Source organism: Emydura macquarii, unplaced genomic scaffold (assembly GCF_026122565.2).
Source record: "Emydura macquarii macquarii isolate MOO-44397 ecotype Brisbane River unplaced genomic scaffold, CSIRO-AGI_Emac_v2 contig_201, whole genome shotgun sequence".
NCBI classification, from domain to species: domain Eukaryota; kingdom Metazoa; phylum Chordata; order Testudines; family Chelidae; genus Emydura; species Emydura macquarii.
The window spans coordinates 961,109-979,257 of NW_027130338.1; the positions used below are offsets into that span (position 1 = coordinate 961,109).

Below are 18,149 nucleotides of genomic sequence, written 5' to 3' on the forward strand. Positions count from 1 at the left end.
CCTAGAAAGAGCCACTTTCAGCTTCTGTGGCATAAAAATAATTCGTAAACAGCTTATTCCTTCATGCGAGGCACCTTTCACTTCAACAGCAAGGTCACGTCAGCATGTCAGGTTCAGAGAATGACAAGGCTTCAATTCCAGCTGCTGCTTTGACTCAGTTGTGGCTTTTAGCCACGCAGATCAGAGTGTTACCATCAGACAAGGAAGTGGCACAAATAGCCCTTTACCTGAATCACACTAGTTATACTGCCAGTGCTCTTGGGATGCTGGTGAAATACCTGGCTCTGACAGGAGCCCATGCCCAGCCCTTCTCTGTATGCTGAGGGGCCCTTGGAGATTCACACATTCAGCAATAACTGTTGAGGATATTTGAGGAAATTGCCTAGTTAGGCATCAAAACCCCAGGCCAATCCAGAGCTCCTGTCAAAACTAGTTTTCATAAAACTGTTGAGCATTCCTGCAGTGGCTCAAAAGCATGAGTACCAACCTCAAGGCAACTGTTAGGAACTGGGCACAAACCCCACATTGGTTGTGAGATCTGTATTTAGGATTTCACCAGCCAATTATTGAGTGTAAACTCCTCAGGCACGTAACAGCCTTAGCATGGAGTCAGACAGTGCCCCAGGTATGCCACAGAGGCAAGCTTAACTTTGCAACAGACAAGGACAAATGCAAAGTACTCCACTTAGGAAGGAGTATCATCATCACTTTATATGCAACCAATCCTTGTTTTACTATCACTGAAGGATCTGATTGACTGACAGTGAGGTCTCCATTTACAATGTAATTTGCATTCACAGACACAAAGCACAAATTAACTGACTTAGTTTTTAAGATACTAAACAAAAATGCAAAGCTTTTGTTTTTGTTCCTCCTTAATTAGTTTATTAATCTGCAAATTATGAATCAGAAAAAGTCATCTCATCTCCATGCCTCATAGCCCAGAGACTTATCAATTCCTGAATTTTCTGCGGAGCAACTTTTACCTTTTCATCTTTTAAAAAAGAACTCTAAAAACAGCAAGCAATTAGTGAAACAAATAATGAAGCAGCTTGCATGCTCCAGATTGGTTACACAATGAAGACATTCCCCTGTAATTTGACTGAAATGGAAGCTTTAGAGCGCTGCACCTAACACTAAATAGGAAATGTGAGCAAATCAGATGGCATATTCTCAGGAAAGCAATGAGCACTCAGCCCAAACCATTTTACACTTTACTATCTAGAAACACAAAAACTGCTTCTAGTCTGCTGACTTGTTTCAAACAATCTGATATTTAACACAATTAAATCTTACAAATTCAGTCAAGAGAGATGGTTGTAAAAAGGACCCTGAGTTGAGGAAAGAGCAATTTTAGAAGCTTCCAGACCTCAGGTACTCACTCAAACACTCTGCCAGGTGATCAGGACATTTCCACTGGCTTAGTTTGGAAAGCTTTAACCCTCATGGGTTTGGATTAAACAGGTCCTCGGTTACAATTATTAATAATGTCTTTAAAATAAAAGCACAAGCCAAGCCTGGGACTTTGTGCAATATGACCCTTGTTCCTGAACTAGTAACAAAACAATCAATATCAATTACAGTGCATTTGTCAAGGACCATTATTCTGGAAAACCATTTTCTAGCACACTGACTGCACATGTCCTCAACTAAAGATGGTTTTTGTGCAAAACACACCACCCAGTGGTGCAAGTTGGTAACGCAGGAACATTTTCAAAGGACCCGATTTCCATCACTGCTCAGCTCCCGCTGTGGCACTTGGGATCAGGTTTTCAGAAGGCCACAGCACCCAATTTTATAACTTACAGGTATTTAATGTGAACATCAGTTATGTTGGTCTAAGGCTAGAAGTAGGAGACAGGAGTCCAACTGCTAGGTTCTAGTCTCAGGTCTGCCACGGGCTCAGTGTGGGGCCTTGGCCCAGCCATTTAACCCTTGTGTCTTTAAGATTAAACCTCGCAATGTCCCTGAGCCAAGTCAGAATTAGCTGACACTAAAGCACAGCTGCCAGTGCTCACAATTCAGTTTAGCTCAGGAGATCCTTAGCTGCTCACTGTCATTCACATCGCTCCATGGGTGGACAGGGGACTTTTCAAACAGGTAGGAAGACACGGTCCCTGCTCCACTGCTCTTGCACGTAATGGGCCATTTTATTCCCACCGACATTCACAAATTTGCCCTTGCTGAGTTTCTAATGCATCTTCCCTCTGGGATGGGTGGGCTTCCCATGGATGTGGCTGGGGTTTCAGCCCTCAAAACCAGAGAATCCCTTGAGATCTTGGGAGAAACAGAATCTGGGACTCCACACTGGCTCCCAATGCCCCTTGCTTCCCTCTGCATCGTTGGCAAGAGGATTCCTGCAGAGTCAAACATGGGACCCACACAGACAGTGAGGAGATCAGAGTGCAAAGAGCACAGGACCCTCCCCAGGATGCGCAATTCATTAACAAAATAGCATCCTGTCAGCTCGTTCCCCGACAACACAGCAGGTGCATCTCTGCCATGCAAGTGGATGGAGCCGAGAAGGGAGGGACCCCTCACGAGGCGGGAGAGTGAAGCAATCTATCAACCAGGAAGAAAGGCCCAGTAGGTTAGTTCAACAACTGCACTGTGGTTAGTTTATGTAGCTCCACTGGCTTTTTCCAATGCCTTTTCCCAGGGATAGGTGCACTGCTGGAGTAGCTGTTCCTATTCATGCACAAAGTAAGATGATCTGCATAGAATTGGTCTTGAGTCCCAACCTAAAGCTAAACCTAGGAGCAGATTAAGTTTTTATGCCGCTCTGGAAGGCACAAAAGTGCTTTTTTAGGACTGATCTGAAGAAACTAAAATCTGCAGGCAAACAATGACTTGTTCATAATTCATCTGCCGCAGACTGCCCTGCTCTTAATTCAGTTTTGTAATAGCAGAAGATTTGGCTTCTGGACTGCCATTTAATACTTGTATAAAAGTGATACCAGGATCCCGCCATTAAGTCAGTTTTACTGTGATTAGCAGCTAATAATACATACACTGTTTTCTCCCTTAAAGAGTGGGACCTTCAGGTTCCCAAATGAACTGCGTTCAAAGGGAAATTGTTCTCTCTCAAGAAACAGAAGTCTCATTTAGCTGGTGAAAGTCATTTCTTTTGCTGGCTTTATGAATAGGAGATGCCCGTATCCTTTCCCGAAATGTCTTGATGGCCATTAAACATGCAGAGCAGGAGCTGAATAGCCATTAGGAAGTTGTTCAGGAGAAGGCTGAATTGGGGAGGTTGCTTATAGACAAAGAAAACCCAAGTACTGCCTCAGCTTAGAGGAGAGGGGCTCTGGAAATATCCAGTAGCTTTCAAGCAGCTAAGCAAGGTTCTGAGGCTCCAGAGTTTATGAAAGTTATGCCAGTTGTACTAGTCTAAATGTCATATTATGTCAGTTACCAACCTGCATATTGTCACCATTGTGAGCAGAGCTGAGGGAGCTCTGGGAACACGGTTTGTGAATATTCATTCACCTAAAAAAGCCAGTTCCCCCAGAGTCAGGCCCTCTCGCATTTGCCTCCACTGAACATTCACAAGCTCAGGTCTGACTAATGTGAAAGCACATTTCTAACTCAAACATGGGAATATCTGCAGCAAGTGAATGCAAAATTTTACAAGCAAGTATACCATAGGAAAATCCACATGGCAAGGTCTGATGATGAGTTACGTCAGCAATACGAGCCAATCTGAAACAAAAGCACCTAACTCACCAACAGAGTGGGAATTTCCACCAGGAACCACGTGCAAATGATCCACAGACCAAGAATTATTCACTGAAAACCTTCATAAATCATTTTGGAGGTCAGATCTGTTAGGGAATTTCACATTCTGCCCATGAACAAAACAGCGGTGAAATTCACTCAGACAATTTGTTCTGGATTATTCACTCAGCTCTGGTTGTGAGACCCAAATTATAGGGAGCTTCCTCTGCTCCTCTGGGGAAAAAGGGGTGGGGTGCCCTTTCCCCCAGCTAAAGGGAGGAAGACAAGCTTTTCAGGGGCATATTTATAAACAATTTGTTCAGCTGTTTGTATAACTACAACTGGTGCTTACATGTCACCTGAGGTCTACATCCAAGAGAACAGTGCTCTTCCCTCTCCCAGCCAAACACACACAGAGGGGGCAGTCCCTAGCCCAAAGGGTTCTAATCTAAGCAGACTGGCCAGACATAGGGGAGAGAGAAGGAGTGCTGTTCTCCAAATGTTGCACAGAGAGAACTGAGGCAGACATTAAGTGCTGGCAGAAGTGGAATACAGCCTCCCCAGGCCAGTACTTCAGTGACAAGACCATTTTTCTCTCTGAAGGTCGGTCTCTGGTCCACACCACAGGGCAGTGATGACAGCGTAAGGTATTGACACAGAACCTCGCAGTTAAGGACACTGGAAGAACAGGGCATTATGGACACACATACCTATGTCTAGGCCTAGGTCTCCCACTAGGGAGGCCCGGTATGGAACACGGGCTGACTGGCACAGCCAAAAAGGGCAACACCTTCTCTGCTAGGAGACTGCATCAACTGCTTGTCCTAGGTCTGCTCTATACATTACTTGGCCCGAATTGCATGGTCCATTTGTAAATGTGCCTCTTAGCCCAGCCGTGAAGCATGGATTTCAGCTTGGTGCCTCAGTTTAAAGCTGATAAATAGGAGCCTGTGCAGGGTATGTTAGATTTGGTTACTAATGATACTCATTCCCGTTAAGAAAAATTTTAGATATCTTGGTGTTCATATTTCAACTGAGATTTCTCTCTCCGAGAACAATGCACGGTTCTAGCAGGCTCCACTCCCAGCCAAGGCAGCTAATTCTCAGCAACTTTTTTTCTTAACTCTTTTCTGGCTCCCAACTTTGACTCATTGTCTATTGTTGCACGTTTGTCAAGCATAACAAGGAGAGCTGTGTGGATGCTATCCTGTGCGAGTGAATTCCATTAGGCAGTGACCTTTCAGAACTCGTCTCAGCCCCTGCACTGCTGCTCATCTGCACAAGGAATGCAAGCGAAAGAGAAATGAGAGGATGGTTCTTTGCCTCTTTTCCAGAGTCTCACTATAGAGCCTGTCTCACTGGAAAGGTAGGTGTCAGACAGCCACACAGCTCACAGCTGAAACCTTCAAGAGTGGAACTTGCAGAAAAATCTAGTTCAGTACTTGAGCTAAAATGGCAGAGTCCCTTGACAGATGCCCTGGCTAGTTTGATGATTCCAACTCCCCACACCGTCTCCAGTGCACCTGATCCAACCTGTGTAAGCAACCTGAGATCACTGCATGACACACGCTCCTTGCCTAAAGCCTGGATTCTTCTCTGTGAAAGCAATATTAGAAACACACCAGGGAGGGCAGTGCTGCTCGGTGTTTAGGACCCCCACAGGATCAGGCCCAACTATTCAGGGTACAGGGAAAGCTTCTCTTAAAGGACCCAGGCAAATACATTCATTCATCGCTGCCCCAACCAGCTCAAACCTATCACAATCAGTTCAGATACCTGGTACCTTTCCGGAATGATGACAGTGTTTATAACTAAGAAATGCCATATATTTTCAGTTAAATTACATTGAAAAACTGAATTTTTTCAAAACCAGAAATAGAATTTGTTTTCAGTTCTTTTTTGCTTTTGTTTTTCCCGTCTCTATCCCCCTCTCCACCTCCCCCCACCCCATTTTGTTCACTGAGAAAGAGAAAAGGGGACAGGGAGGGGGTAAAAACTGAAAGCCAAAAATGTTTTGGTTCTCTTTTTTCCATTGGGGGAAAAAAAAGGAAAGTTTCAATCCAATTAAGAAGTTTTCCAAGAAGTGTTTGGGTGGAAAAGCTATTCTTTGTTCGAAAGACATTCTGACCACACGCCCAGCTCTTGTGACAGTCAGTGTAATTACTGGTTTGTGGCAGCACCCAAAAGCCCCCATCTGGGATTGAGTTCCCACTTTGCTATCTATTGTGTGATCACATAACAGAAAGGCACCTCCTGCTCCAAAGCTTTTACAGTCTAAGTTTAAAACAAAAGAGGAGTCCAAACAGACAGATGGGGACGCACAGGAAACATTAAGCTGGCTACAATCCTGGCGATGACTCTCACCATTGTCAAACATTTGTCATCATAACCACACAGGCATAATGGTTTGGCACTTTTGAAACTCATAAGATGCAGTTCCTGTACTTTGGCTCTACTGGGAACTGGATCATAACCTCATTGCATCAACTCCCCCCTACTGCCTCCTCAACCACAGATTGGGAGCTAGCAAAGTTCCTGTCACCTGCACATAGCTCCAGGAGGAACTTGAAGACATCTGGAAATTTGCTGATTGCCCCAGCTATCTTTTAATATTAGACACAAATGTCAGAGCTAATGACAACTATTAGCTCAGCCTCTTGTTCCTGCGCTGCACCCAACGTCACGTCAAACTGGCAGGAAAAGATTTAGAACAAGCATTTCCTCAAAACTTTGAAGCTTTGAACATTTTGGACCATTTTACAAACAGGTTGCAAAACAAAATGTTTTCTTCAAGAATTGTCAAAATTTTCACAAAGACAAAAAAATTGAAAGTTTTTGCCCAGCTTTAGTATTCGATTCCTTTGAAATCCAAAGTGTTTGAGTCATGATGCAAGACAGCACCATGATAATATTCTGACAAGGAGAGAGTGGGACTGGAGCACGTCAGAGCCACTGGGCCCCATTTTCAGCTGCTGTAAATTGGTGTAACTCCATTGTCATCAGTGGACATCCCACCATCTGCACCCACTGAACATTTCACCCAGCGTGAGCTCTCCCAGTGCCAGCAATATCCTCTGTGCTCCAGCCATGCCTGCTGGGGACCCTCACCACAATTACGTTCAACATTGGATTCAAGAACACGCTCCCCAGTTTTAGAACAAGCTGTCTGTTTCCTGAGGCCATTGGGGGGGGGGGGGAGGGGGTTAGTATAATTATTACAGATTTTAATTATTACAGATTTTCCTTGCACATGCTGGCGCCTTTGTGCTTCTTAGAATGTTTGTCACTGCTGGTAAAGGGCTGACTCCAATCAAAAGGTTTGTTCTCCCAGGTCACAGTGTTGGGCTGATCCTGGCAGGTGTGGATCACCCTCACACCCCCTTGCACTTCAATGCCAATTGGCCTCAGGCTGGGTTTCACAGAGTGGTTTCAATGGACTGGAGGAGGAGTGGACCCTGGCATGGTACCCATGGGAACAGTGTACCTCTGGGTTTGTTTGGGGAAGAGGTTTCTTTGCTCCTGGAGATGTTCTTCCGGGTTCCAAGCCATAATGGCAAGACAAATACTATCAATCCTAGCTCAGGAAAGGGTCTTGTGCTGCGCACCGATCCCACACACAGCAAGAGACGGTCCCTACCCCAGAGAGCTTACAGTAACTAGACAGAGGGAACAGAGGCAAGCAAAGAGCATGGGCCCAGCTTTCACGAGAGTGCAGCACCAACCTTCTTTTGAAAGGTCTGGCCCCCTGTGACTTGCCCAGCAACACACAACCACCTACAGCTCCTGGGTCAGAGTCCTTAGCCCATAGGCAGGCAGGACTGTTTAGGGGTTAACGGCACAGCCAGACACGATATCAAAGGGGACCTTCAGGAAGGGTGGGGTGTTTTCCTCTCAGTAGCTGGCAAATGCTGCATTTCCACAAGGACTCTGCAGAGGAAACTCATGCAGGGATCATGCATGTTTGGCAGGGCTCAGAGGTTGTATATAGCCTCACTGCTATGGACTTTCCCCCTCGGGTCACGAAAAGTGAGAGTCGCTTCCTCTCAAACTCTGAACAAGTCAGCAAATTAGATTCCCAGCCCTGGCTAATGGCAGGCAGGCGAGACTCTTGTCAGACCCCACTGTCACAGCCAGAGTCTCAGCCCATGAAGGATTGGGCTGGCTACCCACGGAGGAACAACATTGGCCTTGGGCTGATTCCAAAGTGTTCTTTGGCTACAGAAGACTAAGGAAAACATTGCAGTCGCCCAACCTAAAAATACCTTTCCAGATTTTATGGACAGACTATTTCAGTCAGAGAAAATAAAGCTCTAGCAGATCCTCCTCCTGCAGCAAGGCAGCCATGCTGTAATCTGACTGCTGACTTTGGCATGTGGGAAGGTGACAGCTCATCAGAGAGGGATTTGTCTCCCACATTTGCAAAGAGCGGTTGTGAAATGTGTCCAGAGCACTCAACAGTCAACCCCCAGTAAAGGATGTTCCCAAACCCACGGCCTCTCCCTTGAAAAGGTGTTCATTTTCTCCTCCCAGCTGCATCTCCATTTCTTTCTGCCAAGGTATTTCAGGACTGCGGGAGAGGAAGGCAGGGAAGTTAAGCTGTGTCTATCAAGTTCTCTTCCCTCTGCAGGGTAGTGCAGTGCACCAGCATCTGAGGCAGAGATTCCCAACTCCAAACTAAGCGCCCAGTCCTACGAGGAGAGTCATGTGGACAGGCCCCTGCATCCATGGAAAGCCCCATTGAATACAAGGAGGCAGGGGTCCATCGGCACCATGCTCTTAGCCCTACAGCCTGTGCCTGCTCTCGCTGCAGGCAGCCAGAGTCCTACACCCAGCACTTCAGCAGGACTGGGCCCTGACTTTAAAACCTCTGACAACTCTTGAAATAAACAGCTCCCTATGGAGCTGTGCGTGGTAGCCCTGGAGGAAGGATTCTCAGCAATGCCAAGGGGCAACGTCACCTGAGAAATTCTTTCCACCTACTGGGAAAGGGCAGCTGCAGTTTGCTCTCGCAGATCAGAGGAGAGTGGATTTTGTATGGTTTTCCCCACTGGTGAGAATCCTTTCGGCTCAGCTCTAGCTAACAGCAGGTTTGGCTTACACTTTACCCTCCATCTCCCCAGACCCCCCGCGAGGAGGAGCCAGGGGGATCTGTCTAGTCTACAGTAAGCAGTTTTGCAAACAGGGAATTATAGACAAACAGTAAGATTTAAACAGTCAGGGAAATTGTAACAGAAGATAAGCGCCAAGACATTCCAGGCCAAGTAATTTGTGTTTTCCTAAGGGCACCGTCTGTATCGGCCAACTTTTAACGTCCTGTCTAATTCAAACAGGGCTCTTATCATCTATGATAGATGATGTTGGAGGGCTGGGATTTCAGCAAAGTCATTTTCACTTAAGACAACTAAATATTTCCCTATTCCCCTCCCCTCTGATTTGTGCTTATCAGAATTCTACATATTTATGGGCCCCAACCTGGACGGCCTAATGGAACTGAACATGGGCATTACAAGATGCTAATAGAGTGCAAATGAATGATGTCACACGGTTTAGATTACATGGTATTGCTATTTATAGCGCAAGTCTATGCTACCTTTATTAGTGATAAACCACAGGAGTTCAATTATTTCAACAATCCCTATTTTTCAGCCAGTAAGAAGGATCCAGGAAAAATGTTTCCCTGTCTTTAAATGATTGCAAAAAGCTGGCTGTAAACATAGTGTTTGAAGTCCAAATAATATGAAACTGAATGTAACCTGTTGTCATAAATTGTTAGCCTTGCCCCACCTTTGGTGAGGTGCTGGCTGGCTGGCAGCTTGTAGAGTACTGTAGTTGGGCAGCATAACTAAACTAATTCTCTACAAGGAGGGGGAAGAGAGAGAGACTGCAGCCATCTAGTACTTGAAAAGAACAAACACAGACAAATCACAGAGCTTTTATTAAGCCTCTTATTTGTATATCATGGCAGCATTAAGTGCAATTAGAGGCTATATAATCAGTGAGAACAAAGAAATATGTAGTCTTTGATACCATAATATTCTAACTGTAAGAAACTTAAAATGTTTTCAAAAAAATACTTCAGCATAATTTTATAAACCCTTAACATGTGAGTGCGGCTGGGTTTAGAAAATCCCATGAACATAGAGTTAATTGCCCATATATGTTTGCACATTCCAGCAGAGTGTGCTTTTTCCAAAGTGCCAATTCCAACGCATTCCACCCTGTGCAATTTCCTCTTGTATTCACAGTGCGTGTGCTCTCGCTCTCTCACACACACATACACACACAGTTAAGTACTAGTATTGGTGAGCCTTGGAAAATGATTGAGACATCAGCTGCCTACCCACATGTTAACTGGATATTCAAGTGCAAATGGGGCTTTTCTGAATTCACCCTGCCAGGGAGAGTGCATTGATGTGCAAATCACAGACAGCACAGAGACAGGACTGCAGCAGCAGCAGCTCAGATCTGTACAAATGGCTAATTCACAGTCCATTTTCTGAACAAGAAGCCCTTGCCACAAGGGGAGAGTGGAGGGTTTATTGCTTATTACTGAAAATGGGGCTTGTTACATAGGGTGAGATTCAGCCCTGAGCAGAGGGGACCTATCGCCTTCATCAGCACCTCAGCCTCACACTGGCTCCTCTGCACAGGGAGCGTTCTACCCGCTGTGAATCCCTCGTTACTGCATTGTGAGCAGTGAAATCACCTCCATGCACAGCTACCAGGCTTCTCCACACTTGGACTGAGCTGTTCGGGGCAGGGGCCGTGAGTGGGGCTGCTTTAGTCAACACTTACCTGTGCTCTGCTCTTAGTTACACTGGTATAAATCCAGTCTGACTGCAGTGGAGTTCCTCCAGATTGACACCAGCATAGGTGGCAGCAAGGTTTGTCAGTCAGCCAGAGCTGGTGTTCTGCTGACAGCTCAGATTGACCCCTTCTGCCATGAAGTATGTTAGAGACATGGCAGGTTAGGTCGTAACTTCTACTGGGCTCCTTTGCTGGCTCAGGCTATCACCTCCACCCACCCACAGTCCAACAGACAGCCCCAAAGAATAACACGAAACAGCCTCAACTGAGTCTTTTCCTTTGTACTCTTCTGCCTCTTCCCAGCTCCTTCACTTCCTGGTATCTTCTTAGCTAATTAAACTTTAAACATTCTTGCCACCTGAGGCTTAGCTCCTAACAGCCAACCCAGCCTGAGTCTCTAGCTCTAAGTTGTGGTGGCAGCATTCTCCTGTCTACTGGCCGCCGCCTCTGGCTGCCCTTGCTATGATCAGTTTTCCCACTCCAGCCTAAGGAGAACTAGCCAGGCTCCCCCTGTCTGTGGGCTCTGCTTGTTTTATATTACCTGCTCAGCTTCCTTCCCAGCTGGGAGCGATAGCCAAAGCTGGCTGCCCTGAGGAGCTGCTCACTACTCATCGGAGCTAGTCCCGCTCCCCTCCTAAAGGGACCATGCCCCTTGCACTCACATGATGTTCCCCTGCCCAGTAAGCATAGCTCCAGGGGTAGAGAAGGTTGGGTGCCATATCCCATATGTCTGGGGGCAGTCAAGTTGCTGTGTTTCACACCACAGCTTCCATTAAGAAGTCTGCATTCCCTGGAATTTGTTGTAAGCCACTTTGCTCCTCGTAGGTGAAACCTTGCCCTAATATACAGTATTTAATGTTTCCTCCACCATCAGGGATCTGCTGAGAGCAACCCAGTGCACGCTAATTGCTTTGGTATGTGGGAAGCAGAAAAATAGCCAGGCTCTGCATTGAATTAAACAATTATTTTATTCTTCTTGGAACCTCCCTCCTGCCTGAGCACCTTCACAATAGCCTAATCCTCTCTGCAGTGATGTGCTAAGGAGCCTTAGCCACTTGTCAGCTGTCCTGCAGTGACTCAGGAGCACGAGTGCCAACCTCAGGGCAGACTTACCAGGGCACAAATCCCAAGTTGGCAGTGAGTTCTATACTTAGATTTCACCAACCAGTTATCGAATGTAGACTCCTCAGGCACTATAACTGCCTAACCATGGAGTCACAGACAGTTCCCTTGGTACTCGGATCTGTCTCGCCACTCAGGGGAGCCTACCTTTGTGACTGACGGTCCCTTACACCAAGGATCACAGCAACGCAGGTCACTCCCAGTCCCAAAGGGCTAGTCAATTGCACTTTAGATTTCACACCAAAGTCAACGCCTGTATCCAATCCTATAATAAACAATATAAAGATTTATTATATAGGAAAAGGAAAAGAGAGTTATTTACAAGGTTAAAGCAGGTAAACAAAGATACACAAATGAGTTCTAATCTTTAGTTTCAAAAGGTAACAGAAGCAAACTCTATATGTCCTTTAGGACTAAGCCAGGCTAACTACTGGGGATCTTTTGCTTATGCCAAGTAATCCTTGCCCCTCGGAGTCCAAGAAGCATAATGATACAGTTCCTTCTGGTTAGGGGTTTTTATTTCCTTCCCCACTTCTGCTTTGAGCTGCAAACTCAGCTGATGGGAAGAATTCACTTATATCACTCATCTTCCTGGGTGAGGGAGAGTAACCAGCAAGTCTTTTGTCCTCTTTAATATGCCACACTAGTCCGTCTGGTGTTGATGAGCAGGACTAACACCTTCTGTGGGAGAGCATTGTTCCACTGTAGTTAATGTCTCTCTCCTGGCTGGTGATTTAGGCTCACAGTGCATTTGCTCCAATATTACCTTGCACTATGGGGTACTGATGTTATAAGTGAGATTAATGCAGGCAGCCACTTACACTCATTCCATAAAGTCTAAATACTAAACAAATTCTTATCATTCTAATTCCGAACTAAGCAATCCTAGCACACAGATGAGCCAGACTTGGCCCATCTATGGATTTGTCAGTGTTCAACTGAGGCACGGGGACCTTGGCGTGAGCTGGCACCTGGTCTGCCAGCATTACATATGTCCTGTGTGTGATATCTGGTGTTCCTCAAACAGAGCTGTACCCCTCTTCCTTGGGGCCTGATCCAAAGCCCAGCAGGCTTGGGGCAGGGCCTTGGAACAGGAGTACCAGCTGTGAGGTGGCAGCGTGGACCCTCGTGAGCCTGGTGCATCACTCTGACTTCTTTGCATGTTGAATTGCTTCTTCCTTTGCCTTTCCTTTTCACTCAGATGGTTAAACCAGCACTGTCCAAAGCCTCTGCCCATAGAGAGCTGCGAAGCAGGCAGTGGGGTACTCTAGCCACCACAGCCACCCTTCTCATCCTGAAGCTACAAGCTGAGGACAAGGCTGTATCTGCCCATTTGTGCCACACAGCAGTAGCACTGAATGGTGAAACTCTGCTTGGCAGAAGTCTCCCTGCAGCTCAGAATTCTGTAATCAAAGTAAAATCATGGTAGTGGGTTTTATGAACGAGTCTTGTGGTGAGATCACAGGGGACATACAATGGATTATATTTGTGATCTGCTGGATTCAGAGGATATGGGTTTAAATAATCTTTGTTACAAATGGCCCTGTCTGTATCAAGTATATAGTACTAGAAGACACTAGGCACGTTCCCCGTTGGCTTTAGGGGATGTATCAGAGCCATTGCCTGCCTGCTTATACTAGGGAGAATTTGACTTGTTGGATCCCCTCTTCCCAACCATTTTGGAATTGGCTAATGAGTATAATACATTATGCTCCCAATGCCCCTTCCATCTGAGCATCTCCAAGCACAGGCACCATGGCAGTGGCTTTCAGGAGCCCTTTTTGCTCATCAGTAACTTTGGTCGACAGTGAAGCTACCGAGGCTGCAGTGTCAGCTTAGCATTTCCAGCCCAGTGTTGCAAAGCTAAGGGAGTAACTCTCTTTAGGAATAGTGGGAGGGAGAAGTGTAGCTATTTCCATTTCACGCAGGTTGTCACATTTTGCTTATTGAAGGGACAGTTCAGGGGTGACTTGAATCCAGTGCATAAACATCTCCATGAGGAGAAGGTTTCTGACAGCAGATGGCTCTTTAGTTTAGCTGACAAAGGTAGAAGGAAATCCACTGGCTGGAAGTTGAAACCTGAAATGTGGCATAGATTTTTAAATTAGGGTAATTAGCCATTGAAATAATTTACTTAGGGATGTAATGGACTCTCCATTTCTTGATACCTTCAAATCACCACTGGATGTGTCTCTAAACAGATGCTGTAGCTCAGCTGTGAGTAATGGGTTTGGTGCAGAAATCACCGGGTGAAGTTCTAGGGTCTAGTGTTATGCAGGAAGTCAGACTAGATGATCAGAATGGTCCCTCTAGGGCTCTCTGAACCACCTTCCAATGTAACATGGAGGTAAAGCATCAAGACACTTACCCCTTCTTCTGACATCAACCCAGAGCTCACAAATCATTCCAGACAGCCACCCAATTGAGCACAGATTGTGTCAATTTCACAAGGCGCGCATCTACTGTCTAGCATGTTGAGTGGCTGCAGATCCCATGCAGTGATCATCTGTAGGGAGGGCAAGAGAAGCCCTTTAGAAAAAGAACTGCTGCTGAATAAGAAACATTTCAGCTGGAATCATCTCTCCAAATTAATTCTTTAGGAAATACATTCTATTCTATAAAGCATAAATGCCAAACATATTCATTTACGACTGCACCCAGTTACTTAAAGAGCGGGGTGTGCGCATGTGCAAAATGCTCTGGTGCAATCAGAAAGTGAAAAACAAAACCACATCCCATCGCAGGAGGTCACGGGACACAGAGCCAGAGACACAGCCAGTCATTTTTTGTCAGAATCCGATTTCCCTAGGCAGTGTCTCAGCTCCACTGACGTTCAGTCCTGAAATGGGCCCATTGTTTCAATCCTCTTTCTAATGAAAAATTCTTGGCATAAGCTATCCCATGCTCTCACATGCATCTTCTAATTCTAACTAAAAATGTCTGAGCCAAGGCCAAAATTATTCAGAAATAACCTCTTGTGCATGGCGTGAGTCCTGCACATACATTGCAGTGCGCTAGCAATCCATCTTCCCCAGCAAGAGAACTGTTTTGTCACTGGCTGGAGCTGCAGAGAGAGACAAAAAAAGAATTAAACAGATTTAGAATTAGAAGGAAGAAGGTCTATCAAATTAACCACAGAATCATGACTGAGGCTCCATGCTACAGAAATGCATGGGCCAGTTTACTGTAAAAGAACAAATGATGGTGCAGTAGATCAAGCTGAAGGGCAAAGACATCACGGCCATCCCTGCTGCCAGATCATACTCCATGTCTCCAGCCAGCTCGGAATGGGGCCAGACAAGAGCGCTGGTTGCCAGTTGTCAGTGAGGCTGCAATTTGGGAAGGACACTATTGAATCTGGCTCTGTGCCTGAGCTGAACACGGCCTCATAACTCAGATGTTTGGCTTTTCATTCACATTACGGGTTGGATCTTGAAACCATCTGGTTTCCCTGAGCTTGGATCCAGCTTTCACTTGGAGAGCGGGGGGCTTTTCAGCCATGGCCCCTTGGCACAGGTTGGGCCAGCTGCTTCACTCACTGCTCCATGCAACCCCACTGCTAAATAAAACTCAAGTCTGAACATAACAATATACTGTCTCTGACAGCAGATAGGGAGCCCACTGGGGAAAATCTTTAGCAAAAGAGACAGAAGAAAGGGCATCCAGGTAGGTGGCTTATGATGGAGGGGATGGATAGGAAGCCAGTGAAGTTGGCCCAGAGTAAGGCGTAGTGTAAAATCAATGAAGAGATGGTGCTGTAATGACATAGGCTGGATTCCTGGAGCAAGACATGGCTCCATGGACTCTGGAAAGACTCTGTTGTTAGATGTGCATCTGCTACCTGGCGCTAAACCTCAGCTGGGACTGCACTAAAGTGGAACAAACTCTCCAGATACATATCACTAAAAACGACAGTTGGCTCTTCAGGATAGTTGCTACATAGCCTTAAAGATGGCCATGCTGCTGTGTAACATTCCCTGCCTGCATGTTGGAGAGGCTGGGCAAGAAATCGCCTCCGATCAGAGCTGTAGGAAGAAGCCCCATTCAGTGTGAGCCATCAGGGCCTTCGGACCACAGTTCCCTTCTTGTAATGTTTGTTTTAACCTGTCAGTGTGTTTTCTCCTTCTCAAATAAACGAGGTCTGGATTCACTCACCACAATGCTCTGAGTGTTCTTGATCTGAGGATTTTTCAGGGAATGGAAACAGCTTCACCGAATTGATCAGCTGATTCCTCCATTTAGTCTCCTTCAGATGGTTTTGTTTCATTTCAGATATGTTATTAGCTGGCATGTTAGTGTAAATATACATGATAAAAGGAGCTAGCACAACACAGCAGCTCTTCTACACTGTGTATTCAGCACTTAGAAGCCTCCCAGTGTAGGGTGAGTGGGCAGCGTGTGACTAAGATTTATTGCAAGTGTGTATTTTTCATTCAAAGTTAGAGTAAAGTTTCCACCTTGTAAATCAAAGATCCAGTACCCCCTTGATGCAAACGACAGATCCCTAGTATTGCCCATCAGAAGCCAGTGGCACCAGTACCAAACCCACAGACTGGCAATGTCCCGGCATTCGGAAATAGTCCCCTCTTGGGGCCCCCAGTTCATCACTAAACATTGAAGAGAGTGAGGCCTACGTTCCCTCTGGTCACAAGCAGAGGGTGTAATAGCACAGAGCACAGGGAAGGAGTTTTGAACCAACGTGCAGGGAGCCCGTTAACATCAGCCAGAATCACCCAGCCATAACCCCTCTGTCAGAAGGAGAGCAGAGACAAGGTGGGTGAGGGGATACCTTTTGTTGGACCAACTTCTGTTGGTGAGAGAGACAAGCTTTCCAGCTCAGACAGAACTCTTCTCCAGGTCTGCTCCAATGAAGAGCAGATGCCTTCTCTGAAATCTATGGAAATCAACTGAGTGACATGGAGTTTGAGCTTCTGCAGCTTTTAAAGTTCTTCAGTAGGAACAGAAGAAATCCTTCTGAAGGGAGAGGTTTCCATTCACTGGACCAAATGCAGACCTCATGCAAGCGGGTGCAATGCAGCAGACAGTATTGGAGTTATACATGCTGGCCCCAGCTGAGAATTGGACCCGTTCCTTGTATTTCCATTGCCACTATCCATTCCACTGTGTTTTACACCAGACAGCTAAGGGGGTTGGAGATATGGAGCCTGCAATGTGGGAGCTTCATGTCAGAGAGCTCAAAGGGGCAGTACAGAAAGGCCCCCACCGGTTCCAGCCATGATCACTGACTCACCTGCACACTTATTGTGACCGCATGCTCTTGTGCAAGCATGGAACCATCTCTGAGTGAGGGAGTGTCATCCATCCCCTGGAGCGGGTCTCACAGGGAGCACGTGCACTGCCCATTGGGAACATAGCCGCGAACGCCACATGCTGGTTCCCAAAGCTCAGCGAGGCTTGTGAGACTCACCCCAGATACAGCTCTCCTCCAGGAAGGAAGAGCCGGCCAAGGACCAATCAGTAACGGGAGGCGAGTGACCAGGGAGGGATGACAGCAAAGGTGCTGAAAAGAGCTTGAAACGCAAGTTAACAAAACCCAGCATCCTAAAGCGGGCAATGGGGCCAGTCTGAAGCACGTGGATGGGGACTGGAGCTGGCAGCAACATTGTTCAGTTGTGAGTAGATTCTTGGGAAGTGAGTCTTTGTTTTCGAATGCAGCCCCGTGCACTGACCATCAACAGGAGCATAGTTTGGCTTGTTAACAATCACCTCCCTGAGAAGCTGGAACCCTGGCAACATGTGACTCCACGGATAGCGCTTCTTTCCTGCACAGGCAACTCCTTCGAGGAGGCACTGGTTTTAAAGTCCCATTTATTCCTTCTCTCTGCACTCCAGGGCTCTGGATGCTGGAAATCACAAGCCAGAGACAGCCCCTCTCTTCAAGGGTCATGCTGTGGTGGGTGGCAGAGAAGCAATAATGTCTGTTGGACACTGTGGGGACTGAATGCCTCCTGATTAAGGCTCTCAGTCCCTCAATAACAGGCAGTGCTTTGACTGCAAAGGCAGGGGAGGTATTGCCTGGTGACTGTGCTGAAAGCTGGTGGCCAGCGAAATGTCTGATAAAAGTGCAGGGTAACAGAGAAGTGTTAGGCTCAGACTCTAGAGTATCTCCTTTAACAGGAAGGCAACCAAGTAACTGCACATCTCTGGGAGCTCCCCTTCCATGTCATTTCCAAGCAGTGGTCTGTGGAGGAGAGTTTAGTGGCATGCAGCTAAAACCCTGGGCAACCCTGTAAAACCTTCCATGGGGTATTGTTAGGCTGTTATTAAATAAACCCCAACCCCCACCTCTGTATTTAAAGAGACACGGGGGATCATTTCCGCAGCCATTCCTTGCATAGTAGCCACATAGAATCATAGGGACCTCATATGGACCAATTGTAGGACTGGAAGGGACCTCGAGAGGTCTTCTAATCCAGGCCCCTGCACTCAAGGCAGGACCAAGTATTATCTAAACCATCCCTGCCAGGTGTTTGTCTATCCAG

General features: G+C 46.4%; 1 protein-coding gene across 2 annotated transcripts in view; it reads right to left on the reverse strand.

Moving 5' to 3' along the window:
* The window catches only part of ZMAT4 (zinc finger matrin-type 4), a 123,428-nt gene extending 112,428 nt beyond the window's left edge, over positions 1-11,000 (reverse strand). For both annotated transcript variants that reach the window (XM_067545272.1, XM_067545263.1), the window contains exon 1: positions 10,513-11,000. The gene's annotated coding sequence lies outside the window, so the exon portion shown is untranslated. The remainder of the gene's footprint in view (positions 1-10,512) is intronic.
* Positions 11,001-18,149: the final 7,149 nt, after the last annotated feature.